A 13,716-nucleotide genomic window follows, 5' to 3' on the forward strand; every position below is an offset into this window, starting at 1 on the left:
CGAACGACGGTCTTCTGGTCATTGACTTTGAAAATCTTCAGGTCTTGCACCCAGCCATTGGCGAACTGTACGTGAGCCTCTAGCGACTTATAATTCTTGAACTGTTCATATGTGTAGGCGCTCACCCCACAAACAAAATATATCGGGAAAACTTAGCTGCGGCAGCTCGTCCAAGTCTCCCGACCAATGTCTGTGTTCGTACGGATCAAGCCCGTCAATGTCCTTTATCTTCTCCGCGTACCGCTGCTTTGCTTCCTTATTCAGCTTCTCTCTATAAGGCAGCTTGCACTTCATCTTCGCGCGCTCCATTTCTTCTTTTCCTCTCTGTCGATGTCAACTAGTCTCCGCTACTGATTTCGCTGTTGGGCTGTGTCGGCCCTAAAGAATGGCCGCCGTATCCCAGAATGCAACACGCCGCGACGTCGTTGCCCATTCTCTATACCTACAACACAACAACATTGCAGATGATGAACTATTTGAAGAGCGTGCACCCGACCCTGATTAATGAATCCTCCTCACAACCTACCATCACCCCGAGTCAGCATCTCTGCATCCGCGCTGCTTCGGTACTGTCACGCCGGCGGCAGGATTTACGACCTATGAATGCAGGCTGCAGGGGTTAAGCCCTCTCAAGGGGCGTTTATTTGACGAATACAGGGTAATCAGGGTAATCAGGGTAAACAGAGGAGCCAACGTGGACGCGAGCGTAAGAGCATTGACAAAACCCGATGAGGGAGACAGGACTAGGGCAGACTAAATATACGCAACACTGATTGTTGACACAAAACAGCTGGGAAAAGGATTTGCACGAGGGAAACGAGGGGGCGTGGCACACAGGAGGATCCTACGGGCAGGGCAGGGCAGGGCATGACAGACAGACCCCCCCAAAGGCGCGCACACCGAGCGCGCCCCAGAGGAGGGCGAAGATGGGACCGGGGACACGGGACCTGGAAGACAAGAGCCAGACAAGTCAACGGGACACAGGGAACAGGACCGAGACACAGAAGAGGCAGACAGGGAGCAGGACTCCCTCTGGGGCGCAGGCAGCGTCGGCGGAGGAGCGAAGCACTGCGGGGGGTAACAGGCGTCCTCCTCGTCTCGGACGCCCTCCTCCAGGCGGGCGAGGCGGCGCTCAAGCTGCTTCGTCGCCTCGGCCCATATGTACTCCTCCTCGGTGAGGAGTAGGTCCCCCCGCCAGAAGAAGAATATACGGAACACTGATTGTTGACACAAAACAGCTGGGAACAAAAGGATTTGCACGAGGGAAACGAGGGGGCGTGGCACACAGGAGGATCCTACCGGCAGGGCATGACAGGTACCTGCAGAGCGGGTGTTTTCAGAAGGACTAACCATAATTAGGCTAAGTTCACGCCTAACTCCCAAGCATGTAACATGCTCATATTTTTTTATAAAAATCCATAGGCTGGCTATACGTGCTGTTTTTTGTTTAAACAATGCAATTAAGAAGATTTCTGGAATATTTGTTTTTTCATTATTAAACATTTCATAATGGAAAAACATGCTTTCTTGAATATTCTGTATTTTCCATCAAAAATGATTCTTGCAACTGCTCAGAGTGGCGCGGAAGTTCCAAGAGAGGACAAGCCTTTTGCTGCCATTTTTTTTATTATTTAAAAAACACAACAGCAATTTAACATGCACTCGTCAGTTGTCACTACCAAAAATGCTTCATCTACAGAAAACCTTACTTCCATGCACACTCGCTACTCGCCTTTCTTTTTACAATATAATATAGCTCTTCGTTCCGGAAAGTGCAAATGAGTGCAAAGATACTCTGCATAACAATGCATAGATAAAACTCTGGCTTAGCGCCAGCTATCCGCAGGCTACAATATATAAAAAATTATAGATTAAGAACATTTATTTGAATGCCCATCCCTAATTATGATAATAGACAAAAATACATTGTATTAGTCATTGCACCTCTAATTTTAAACTTCAGAAACCACAGATCATTACAAAAATTCCGAAACATGTACAGTCTAATTCTTATGCAAAATGATAAAAATAATCAATTATCTAACTTTCTTGAGACAATTTATAATAATATCTTATAAAATGCACTAATGCCCAAATAGTGTCAACATCAAAGAAGATATAATCCTCATTTAAGCCTATGCCGTGTCCTCGCCAGCATAAGCACTACACATTTTCTCTTATTTCTGCATAGTTCTTCAGGATATGTGAAAGGCGAACGACTTTCATGATGTTGGTCTGATCCCTTAGGTCATCCCACAGATACTCTGGGGACAGAACCTTGGAGGGTTTATTGTAAAGCAGGTACCAGTTTAGGTGACTCTCTTCTTGCCAGGCTGCCTCTATTCCATTTGCTTTGTCTGCTTCTAGATTTTCATGACACTTTTTAACCATTTTATAGACTTCCTTAACTGTGCCCCCAAACATGGCCCCAATATAATAGAAATCTCCCTCCCCCGTGGGAATGTAGGCCTTAGACACAGGACGCCGTTCGTAAGTGAACTGACCACGGTCCAGATCATAGAACCAAGGGTGTATTTGGGCCACCAGCTGATCCAGTGTCTCTGCACCCAGCGAAAGTGGAATTTTGCATCTACATCCTGGCAGTAGATGTAATCTGCCTCTCGGTTGATCCGCTTCTCAATGAGGGTTTGGATCAGATGCATCCTTGAAGCAGAGATGTCTTGCCAGCGCTTCAGCTTGGGCACCTGATGGACAAAGATTTCTCTTCCAGCAGCCAGAGTCACTGATGGCACGTCATGTGGCTGGTCAGTGAAGATGTGATAGTGCACTCTGAAATCAACCATGAAGTGCTTCTCTGCTGTTTCCAAGAAATCACGCAGAAACCTGAGATACCTTCCAGAGACAGACAGACACAGACACAGCTTAGACTAGTGCTCTGAAAGTAGTGATTAATATGAATAGGGTTTTTGCTTGCTAAAGTTATGCTCACTTTCCGACGGCAAACACAGTGGTTGCGATGGTGAGATTCTTTGGCTTGTATATGGCATCAACCAGCACAGGGTCAAAGGTTTCTTCCCAGACGATCGGCGCCAGCCAGGGGGTGACAGCCACAACATCAGAGCGCCTTGGAAACACGAGACATAAAGAAAGATCAGTCAGTGGTTCTGTTACTGAACTCCTCCACAGTTGCCATATAATAATGTATTATGTCGAATTGCTGATAGTATCAGCTCAGACTGCAGTGACTGTACGGATACTAAAATAAGTGACGTAACAGGACACAGAGATTCCAGTCAGACCAGTAGGGAGCAATTAGCACCATGCAGGCTTAAAGTTCCCAGTGAGGGAGTGGGACAGTCTTCCTCTGCAAGGCTGGGAAGCAGCCAAAGAGGGAAGGAGAATGTAAGCGAGGGGTACAGCACTGCCAGAAGAGGAGCAAAGTGAGAGGCCTGCCAGCTTCTGGCTGAGCTGAGGTTGAGCCAACCCAAAGAAAAGCACAGGGAAATCCGGCCCAGCTAACACCAAACCACTGGCTGGAGGAAGAATACACCATGAAATAGTCTAGGTAAACACTCTCTTTCACTTTTTCAGAAAGCCTGGGAAAACAGTTTGCATTAATATGGTCACAATACGTCAACAACATAGACAATTACATTTTTCTCTCATTTGAGCTGCACATGATCACAATCAAAACATTAATGTGACCAACTAAAGCAGGAAGATTCTGTTTCTCCCCCGGAAATACATAAAAAAATATGTCATCAAAAATATACCAATACTTTTCTTATGCCAATGACACAAAATACCTTTTGCATATACAATATTTTGTATACTTGTGTGTGTGTGTGTGTATATATATATATATTTATATATATTTATATATGTATGAATATTTATATATAAAATATAATGCCCCATTTCAGTCCCAGCTATAAGATTGATGGCAGTTGGGAGCGGCTGATGTTTGCATGGGCTCCTTTAAGAGTCGCCTGCCCCTCAGGCCCAGGTGCTGGGAGGCAGGGCTCCCTGCAGGCCCGTCATGCTGTGCTTGTTCTCCTTCCCAGCCTCGGCTTGAATCAGCTCATATTTAGGTTCCCTGAAATAACTGAAATTGGCAAAAAACCTACCAATAACTTATGATAATCATGTTAAATGCAACATGCATCAAAGCATACCACTCTTAATATGGAGTTACTAGTTTGTTAATGTTTAATTAATGTTTGACTGGAAATGGAAATACATTTTCAGTTGTATGACTATATGTACAACTATATAGTTGTATGACTTGTATGTATGTCTATGATATTTTTGCATGTGAATACTTTTCATTTGTAGGTGAGAAGAAGCAGTGACACAAATATATGACACCCAGTGGTGGCTGCTAACCAACATTTTTAGAGAAGTGAACTGTAGACGGACAGACAGTCATGTGCTAAACAGTTTCCATTTAATATTTCAATGAAATGTAGCCCTGTTTAATATGTATTAATCTAGTGGGCTAATGCATCCTTTACTGACATAGTCATTACAGAAATATAATTAAATGAATGTAGTGATTGGATCAGGAGATGATTAGGCTATCCAGCTTTACATTGCTGTAATGATATACATTACACGTTCAACACAAACACACCAATGAAAGCCAGAACATAGTCGTAGTGGGAAAGAACATTCGACAGTTCCACATGATTTATTTTGTCTAAAGGGAACATGTGAGAATCATCTTTGGGTTGAGAAGGCACAAGAGCACACAAGAGCGCATTCTTATTATGTGCATTTAAAAATGCATCATAGTCCATAACTGTCCAATCAGGGAACAAGTAACTGTTAGAGGAGGCGCTGCTCAAGTGGACACCTGTGGTTTGGGGGAGCAAACAATTTGTTGTTTATATTATTTTATGTTGTTCAACTCGATTGCCTTGATTTGCCTCTAGGGACAAATATTTCTAATTAAATTGAAGTACTAAGTAAAAGGCGATGCAAAATATTTTGATTTCTATGAGCTTAGTTGTTTTGTTCACTGAAGTTCCTTTTATCAAGTTAAGGGTTGTGCTGTTTTGCACAATACTTTGTCAAAAATTTTGACCCACCACACTTATACAATGGTAATACACGAAATGTGATGATACATCGGTAATAAAAAGATAATTTATCGATATCAATGTAAAGTGTTTTTTCGTGCCTTTTCTGGTAAAGCACCGATTCATCTGTTGCCTTAAAGCAGGGCCCCAGCTAACTTTCTCCAGGAGAACCAGAATAAAATTTAGGAGACATGCAATGCAAAATATCTTGACTGTATTAAAGATAAATGCTTGGGAAATAAACGTTGCAGTGCCAATGAGATTTGCATATCCTGATATGCTCGTGAGTGATGGTAAATGGCCCCTGCAGTGGTGTAAGGCACATCACCACTGGACTCTAGAGCAGTGGAGACGTGTCCTCTGGAGTGACGAACCACGCTTCTCTGTCTGGCAATCCAATGGACGAGTCTGGGTTTGGCGGTTGCCAGGAGAACGGCACTTGCCTGACTGCATTGTGCCAAGTGTAAAGATTGAAGGAGGGGGGATTATGGTGTGGGGTTGGGCTTGGCCCCTTAATTCCAGTGAAAGGAACTCTTAATTCTTCATCATACAAAGACTTCAGCATAAATTATGGCCAGTTTCATGTTCCCAACTTTGTGAGAACAGTTTGGGGATGGCCTCTTCCTGTTCCAACATGACACTGTAATAGTGCACAAACCAAGGTCTATAAAGACATGGATGAATGAATTTGTGTTGAGGAACTTGACTGGCCTGCAGAGAGCCCTGACGTCAATATTTACATTTACAGCATTTAGCAGACGCCCTTAGCCAGAGCATAAGACTCCAAGACTCCATTAGTCAACATTTTCTGAGGCTGGTTCAATAACACTCAGGCTATGAATACCATTTGTCTAATACTCTGTTATTAATACCTGAAAATACAGGTTTTTCTTTTTTAAACAGAAGACAGCATAGTACCAGAAGTGCTAATCCAGGTATTATGAGGTAGGTTTTCAGTTGCCGTTTGAAGGCACTCAATAACTCAGCTGTCCTGACATCTAGTTGGAGTTCAACCCGACAGAACACATGATGAATTAAGTGGAGGATGGATTAAAGTGGAGACTGCGAGCCAGGCCTTCACGTTCAACATTAGTGCCTGACCGCAAATACTCTCCTGAAGAATTGTCAAGAATTACTTACCCCGCTGTCGCACTGGGTTGTTTGTAAAGTAACCTGAAGAAGAGAAAATTTATTATCTGTCAGCGCAAGGCACTTGGTATGCGTTACAGACTCATGTTTAGGGATGGGTATCGTTAAGATTTTAACGGTACTACTACTCTTTCTAGTGCTCCTTATTGGTCCGGTAGTTTAACGGTATTATCGGTACGTTTTGAAGAATAAATCAAATTAACAAAATAATTAATATATTTATTTAACAAATCACTTATTATTCAACAAATTTGCATTATTATTTAATAAATTAAATGTGAAATGCAAAATAAAATTACACAAAAAATACAGCAATGTTTTAAGCATTTCTGATAATGGAAATGCAAAACATACAAAAATAATTTTATTGTAAAGCCTTTAATACCTTTACATGCAAAACACCTGTTGCACTTTTGGCAACACGCGCTATCCACATTGATTCTAGTGAAGGGAAACCACACTTTTGATCTCTTACCTCTCCATCATCATCACTAGTTGCGGCCGTCCCTGCCCGATCTGCGTGCGCATGCGCATATTTTACGGTACTGCAGATCTGTCTAGCAATGCATTGAGAACTCTGTCCTGTTTGTGAACGCAGGAACAAACTTTTCATGCAATACCGTCGACACAGTAAGCTGACAAATACTCCTCTTGCATAGGAGTTATAATATTACTAAAATCATTATGATAAAATAAAAATGTACACAATAGTTTTTGTTAGTTTTCTTTCTAACGACTTTTCAGTCCACAACGAGTTTGTGTGCATTTATTTAAGTGTTTTACAATATCACATAAAATAAAAGGCTGCGTATCTCCCTGTAAGCAGGCTGTTCTTGTCATATATTTCAATGTCTACTAACAGATATTAAGTATCATGTGATTGTGTACGTCTGCTTTTATATTTTACAATATATTAAACTTGTGCCCATACTCTCGCCAGTCGGGCCGAGTCCAGCGGATGTCACACAGCCATAAGCAGAACAGAGCTTTGCGCATGTGCCCGCAGATCAGGCAGCGACGAGTTTCCCCATCCATCGTGCACACGAGAGAGCGTTCTAGATTAACGTTTTAATCAGTAATGGAGCTGATTAGATAAACAGAGAGATTATGTTTATATACAAACAAAAAAATCTAATTTATTAATTTCTCTAGTACCGAAAGCAATACCGTTAACGTCAGAGCTTATCGATACGCCGGTTTTTAAAAATTTTGCCCCGGGGCCTGTTTAGTACCGGGTTTCGGTACCCATCCCTACTCATGTTACTGAAAAATTAAAGAATTTTAACCCATTGTTGACTGATGCCACTTGTAGAGAGTGATAACTTAAAAGGAGTGAGAAACCTACCCGCCAGGATATACAAGATTCCAACTCTTCGTTCTGGGAAGTTCTTTCCTCCTAAAGGACAGAAGAGCAAGCTAAGGTAATGGATTTTGACTAGGGCCGTATGAGTAAACCAAGATAACTTGTACTTAGACTAAACAAGCAGACTAAAGGTCAAAAATTACATGGCATGTTCTTTACTGTAATCATTGTTCAATCAATGAATCTCAGGAAATTTACAGTGTTTTCTGTGTATTTAAATATAAAAATTACATGGCATGTTCTTTACTGTAATCATTGTTCAATCAATGAATCTCAGGAAATTTACAGTGTTTTCTGTGTATTTAAATATAAAGTGTTTTGTTTAATTTGTTTAACATTAGTCTATGGTGTGTGTTTGTTGGTAGCACTGTTTGACCGGTCTGTGTAAAGTGGAAGAAGAGATTTCTAGGTTTTATTTAAACTGAGTCACTATTTAAATTGAGTCTCTGTGTGAAAATTTCACCATTCAGGTCAGAGTTGTGGTTCCGGTTCAGGCGGCTGCCTCTCTGGCTGGATGGTTTAGTTTTCCAGAAGATTCCTGTGTATGTGACCTTGGCTATTCAGAGTTTTGCCGCTGCTGTGTGGAGTTTCATTTAGGTTCATTTTGTTCTGTTTTTGTATCTCAGCCCCACTACCTGGTCTCTCTACTTCTTCACATGTGAATGGTGTCTACGCCTCCTTGTGGAACCTGTTTTCTGCAGTACAGCATCTAATCCTCTCAAGGGGCATCTGGCCTTGTACTTTAATTGTGGAAGCAAACGTGAATTCGGTTCAGTGCTCTAAATCCATTACCTAAGTGTACAACGGAGCTACAAGTGAACACTTACATCCACCAAGCGGGCATCTTTCCATCAAAAATGGGTTGGTAGTGTGAGATGGTACATCTGTTGAATAAAGGAACTGATAAGCAATGTGACCCATCACTGTGAATGTTTTCTATACAGGAACACTAGAAACAAAGGCTTCCTTTCTCTCTCATCTCAAGATAGCCCCACAAGGCCACCATTATTTAGCAGTCAGTGGTTAAGATGCCAATATTTTTCTGCTTTTCATGTGAAATAAAACGATCACCGTTACACAATGAATTTGTAATATTTCAGCTATTGATCTTACCTCAGATTCATAGAGTACAAGCCGTAGGCCAAGACAATCCTATGAGGATGACAAATAATGTTAAAGGAACATGTTAACACACAAAAAAGCAAGCCAGGGAATCAAAGCACCATTTGTGAAGGTGTGAGGCAAGTAGGCTAAACACAGAGCTACTGAGCTACCCAAGGTGGGCTCTAAGATGTGTGTGTGACCCTGATGGTTTGGTGACCAAACACAGTGTGACTCCAGAATAAAAAGCATGAGAGTGTGTATATATATATACACACACACACACAGATATATACAGTATATATATATATATATATTCATTAATGTCCCATTGCCCCCCGCAACTCAATCTCTGCAGATTAGAGATCGACCGATATATTGATTCACTGATATTTTCCCGATATTTAAGCATTTTACCATAATCGGTTAGCGGTTTTGTAATATCGGGTTCACCGATAAACGCCGCCATCTTGTGGGTGTTTGAAAATTACGCGAATCATCACCATTGCAGCACGGTGTATGAGGGGAAACAACAACTGCGTGCACAGGTAAAGTATACTTACTTGCTTTGCTATATTTAGTAAACTTTATTTAACATAACGGCTATTAATGCACAAATTAGATGTGTTACATAAATGACTGATATGTAGTTTATGCAGCTTGGCTCTAAGAAATAAAGACGAACTCACAGAGTCACATAAGATAATCCGTCAAGTCCTGTCAAAATAAAGACGTAACTTTGCCTGAATGAAACTCCTGTGCTTGAAAACAGATTTTTTTTGCTTATTGGTAATGTTCAGTTCAGTGGTGTTTAATCATTGTGTCAAAAATAGACAGTGGTGGAGGTAACGAATTACAACTACTCACGTTACTGTAATTAAGTACATTTTTGGGCTATTTGTACTTTCATGAGTATAATTTTAAGTCTGTAATTTTACTTGTACCTGAGTACAAATTAAGCTAAGTAATTTACTTCGTTATTTTTAAAATCACAATTCGCTACGGAGTACTGTAATTTGACCGGCATTTCGGTAGCCAATAAAAATATCTCATCATAACGGACCAATGAAAAGCCTGGTACATTATTTGAACCGAAAAACAAGTTCCGGCTACTGTAGATTTACGTGGGCTGACCGTCATCGTACAATCAAGAAATATATTTATTTATTAATTAATATGTTTAGGCACTAGGCAGTGATGTTCTGTGGTTTCTGACGTTCGCTTCCCTTCGCGCGATTAGATTAATAGCAAAGTTTCTCCATAATTTGCAAGTGATTTTAATCCCCTCAAGTCGGCAAAGGCGTTGGCGCGTTTTGCTGCATTTATTTGAATCATTTGAAACTGTAAAGAGTCTATTTTTATTTATGTATATTTCTGTAGTCTTTATACTCACAAGAGCAAAATATTGTTTTTGTTTTGTGGAAAATACCACCAGCTAAAAAGTAAGTAGTACTCTGAGTAGTTTTTATGAAGAGTAATTTGTATTTTTACTTAAGTACTTTTTAACACCAGTACTTTTTCTTGTAATTGAGTATAATTTCAGCAATGTAACAGTACTTGTAATTAAGTATAAATTTTCAGTACTCTTTCTACCACTGAAAATAGAAGTATAACAGAAAATAAATAGCGGTTCTGAATATCGGTCATCGGGCACACAAACATACAAATAATTGGTATCGGTAATAAAAAATCAATATCGGTCAATCACTACTGCAGATCTTATCAGCGCCCACCTCATTGTCTCCATTTTGCCGCATTAAGCTCTGCGAGTATAGGGCGCGTTCGACATGGGCTTAGGTCTGTCTGCAGCTGATGTAACGTAGCACGAGTTCTGCCCACGGCTGCAGGGGTGGAGAATAAACTGACCCGACGTCAAGTCGGACAACTTTTACTGCTCATAGTGTGGGAGATCTGACTGCAATGGTCGAGCTCACTACGTTGTTTTTCGTGGCAGACATCGTGGAAATTCCAGTGTTCTTGCATGAGAATATGGCAAACAACGAATGTTATTTAAATTTTTCAAAAATATGCAGGATATTATATTTATCTAAACGGTCCCCAAGCACTGCAATACACTGAGATGAAAATACATTTATTTCAAGGATTCAAGAGTTTTTATTGTCATATGTACAAAGTACAGTGTACAGAGTACAATGCAATGTCTACTTAAATGCCTTATAAATAAAAGTGCAACATTACAGTAACTAACAAAAAATTAACAACTAAAAACAGCTAACGTACACTATTAAAGTTGGCATTTCTTTTATTTATTATATTTTATTGTATTATTTATTTATTTTAATTACTGCAACTTTATTTTACCAGGTAAGCTGCATGAAAACCAGTTATCACTGCTTCACAATTCTTTGTGGAAGAAATAGCAGATAATGCATCGGAACTTATTGGGATACAAACGTCACACACGTCAAGCGTGTCACTAATTCTAGCTGCAACTGCAAAACGTCACCATGTCACATGGTACAAAACTCTCACGAGAGCAAGACGACTCAAGACAGATCGTGCAGCACCTCTCGCCCGGCTGCACAAACTGGGAACTGACTCCGTGACGACACAACTTTGCATTTATTGGCTGAAGATTTTTGTGACACTATTGACGTGTGTGATGTTTGTATCCCAAGCAGTTCCAATGCGTTATCTGCTATTTCTCCCGAAAAGAATTGCGAAGCAGTGAGAACTGGTTTTCATTTAATTTACCAGGTAAAATAAAGTTGAAATAAATAAAAGAAATAAATAATACAATAATAATAAATAATACTAATCTGTGAAGAAGGCATTTAAGTAAGAATTGCATTGTACTCTGTACATAAGACAGTGAGAGCGGCAATGCAGCGAGCTCGACCACTGCAGTCAGATCTCGTGCAGTGGGAGCAGTGAAAGTTGTCTGACTTGACGCCAGTCCACCTCTGCAACGTCACGTCAGCTGCAGACAGCTGTAAGCCCATGTCGAACGCACCCATTATCTTTTTTTTTGTCTTACGTTTCAAATGACGCGCGCACGCGCACTTCCGCCCCTTCCGAAAGTTAAAATCACGTGTGTATTAGGGCTGCAGCTTCGATTATTTTAGTAATCGAGTATTCTATCGATTATTCCATCGAGTAGTCGTATAAGAAATATTATTATTATATATAAATAATATTATTAAATTAATGTATATATTATAATATGTAATATATAGTACAGTCGGACCTCGCAAAATCGAACTCAAAGTTTTCGAGTTAGGGAAAACGGCGTACAGTAATAAGCGCGGGTTAATCAAGGACATTTTTCCAGCTTAATTATTATATAACAGTTTATTATATTGTCATTTTATACGTATAAATGTAGGCTACATACCGGTACATGCAACTACAGTACGTACTATCGAACAGTGCAATGAAACAGGTTATCATTAGAGAAAAAAGTCTGCTAACTTCGTTTGGCGTCGATGTGCCGATGCATCTCACTGTACCGTTTCAAAATCTTTTCTTTTTCTTTAAAAAAAGTGGAGCGCGTACTTGTGGGAATGCCGAATTGCTTTGCAATGTCCACTTTCTTCTTGTCGCCCTTTTCGACAGCTCTGATGACAGTAACTTTTTCCGTGATTGACACCGTTATAAGCTTACACTTAGCAGGTGCCATTTTCGGGGTACGTACCATACGGGAGACTATGGAGAAGCACACAGACATAAGGCTCCTCCCGACAAGAGACTGACAAAGGTGAAGTGAAAATGGGTTAAAAACTCATGGACTCAGAGAGTCGCTTAATCTCTTGTGGATTGCATTACGGTAAGACTTTGCGTCCCTTTTCTTGGTTTTCCAGACCACGCGTTCTGAAATGTAGTCTCAGAATAATAACCCGAAGGCCATAGAAAATTCGACTGTCGGAGGTTGGGAGCCGAAAAGTTTTCGAGTTGAGGAGATCTAAAATTCATTGGTCTTATGGGAATTCGGCCGGGGACTAACGAGTGATTCGACATAGGGAGGTTTTCGTCTTAAGGAAGGTCGACTTAGGGAGGTCCGACTGTATAATGTTATTAAATAATAATATATTATTATTATTATTAGTAGTAGTAGTAGTAGTAGTATATTATTAAAGTGCAATAGTAACTATTCAAAAGAGAATAAAAACAGGTCTCCTAAAATGAACAATTAATTGGTTTTAATAGTTAAACTGCATACCTGAGCCCCTAAGAGGTCAGGGTGCGAATTCTTTTTAAATTGTTTTGCATTCCCTCGGAACAGTTTACAAGGCTTAAGTTGGTTTCGTATTTAGCAGTTTCTTATTCAAAAATCAGTTTCACCTTAAATTGGCATAGGCCTAATGCGTGATCTGCCATATTAACAACAATTTATCTGGTCAAAATCGAAACGTCCGTTCAAAACATTGATACCATCTGAAAGAGCAACTATTGCATGCACTTACTAAATTTAGAGTTTGAAGATATTGTACTGTAGAAATAAAAAACTAATTCCCTCTGAACCAATTGACCAATTGAAAATGTGTCATCTGCCATATTTAAAGCAATTTATCTGGTCTACATCAAAATGTCCGTTCAAAACCTTAATACCATGTGAATTATTATACTTACTACATCCAGAGTTTGAAGATATTGTACTATAGAATTCTAGAAATAATGCCCTCTGTAATATGCATTTTCCCATTAAGACCCATTGAAAATCAACATGTGATCTGCCATATATGTCGCAATTTATCTGGTCAACATCAGAACGTCAGTTCAAAATTTTAATACCATCCGATAGAGCAACTTTTGCACTTACTACGTTTTGATTTTGACCAGATGCATTTCTGTGAATATGGCAGATCTCGCATTATGCCTATTTAAGGTGGAACGGATTTTGAGAATAAGAAACTGTCGAATAAGAAACTAGCTACTTCAGCCACGTATACTACTGCGAGGAAACGCGAAATTAAAATATATATATATATATATATATATATGTTTTCCCACTCTGACCTCTTAGGGGCTCCGTAAAATTTGTATTTGAAGACACAGACATGGATCAAAAACATTATACGTGCAAGCTTTGTTACTGCGCCA

At 40.0% G+C, this 13,716-nt stretch overlaps 1 pseudogene; it reads right to left on the reverse strand.

Annotated features, from left to right (window-relative positions):
- Positions 1–2,163: 2,163 nt before the first annotated feature.
- LOC140587457 (globoside alpha-1,3-N-acetylgalactosaminyltransferase 1-like) lies at positions 2,164–6,725 on the reverse strand (annotated as a pseudogene).
- Between the last annotated feature and the right edge of the window lie 6,991 nt (positions 6,726–13,716).

This window comes from Paramormyrops kingsleyae, unplaced genomic scaffold (genome assembly GCF_048594095.1).
Source record: "Paramormyrops kingsleyae isolate MSU_618 unplaced genomic scaffold, PKINGS_0.4 ups249, whole genome shotgun sequence".
Lineage (NCBI taxonomy): Eukaryota > Metazoa > Chordata > Actinopteri > Osteoglossiformes > Mormyridae > Paramormyrops > Paramormyrops kingsleyae.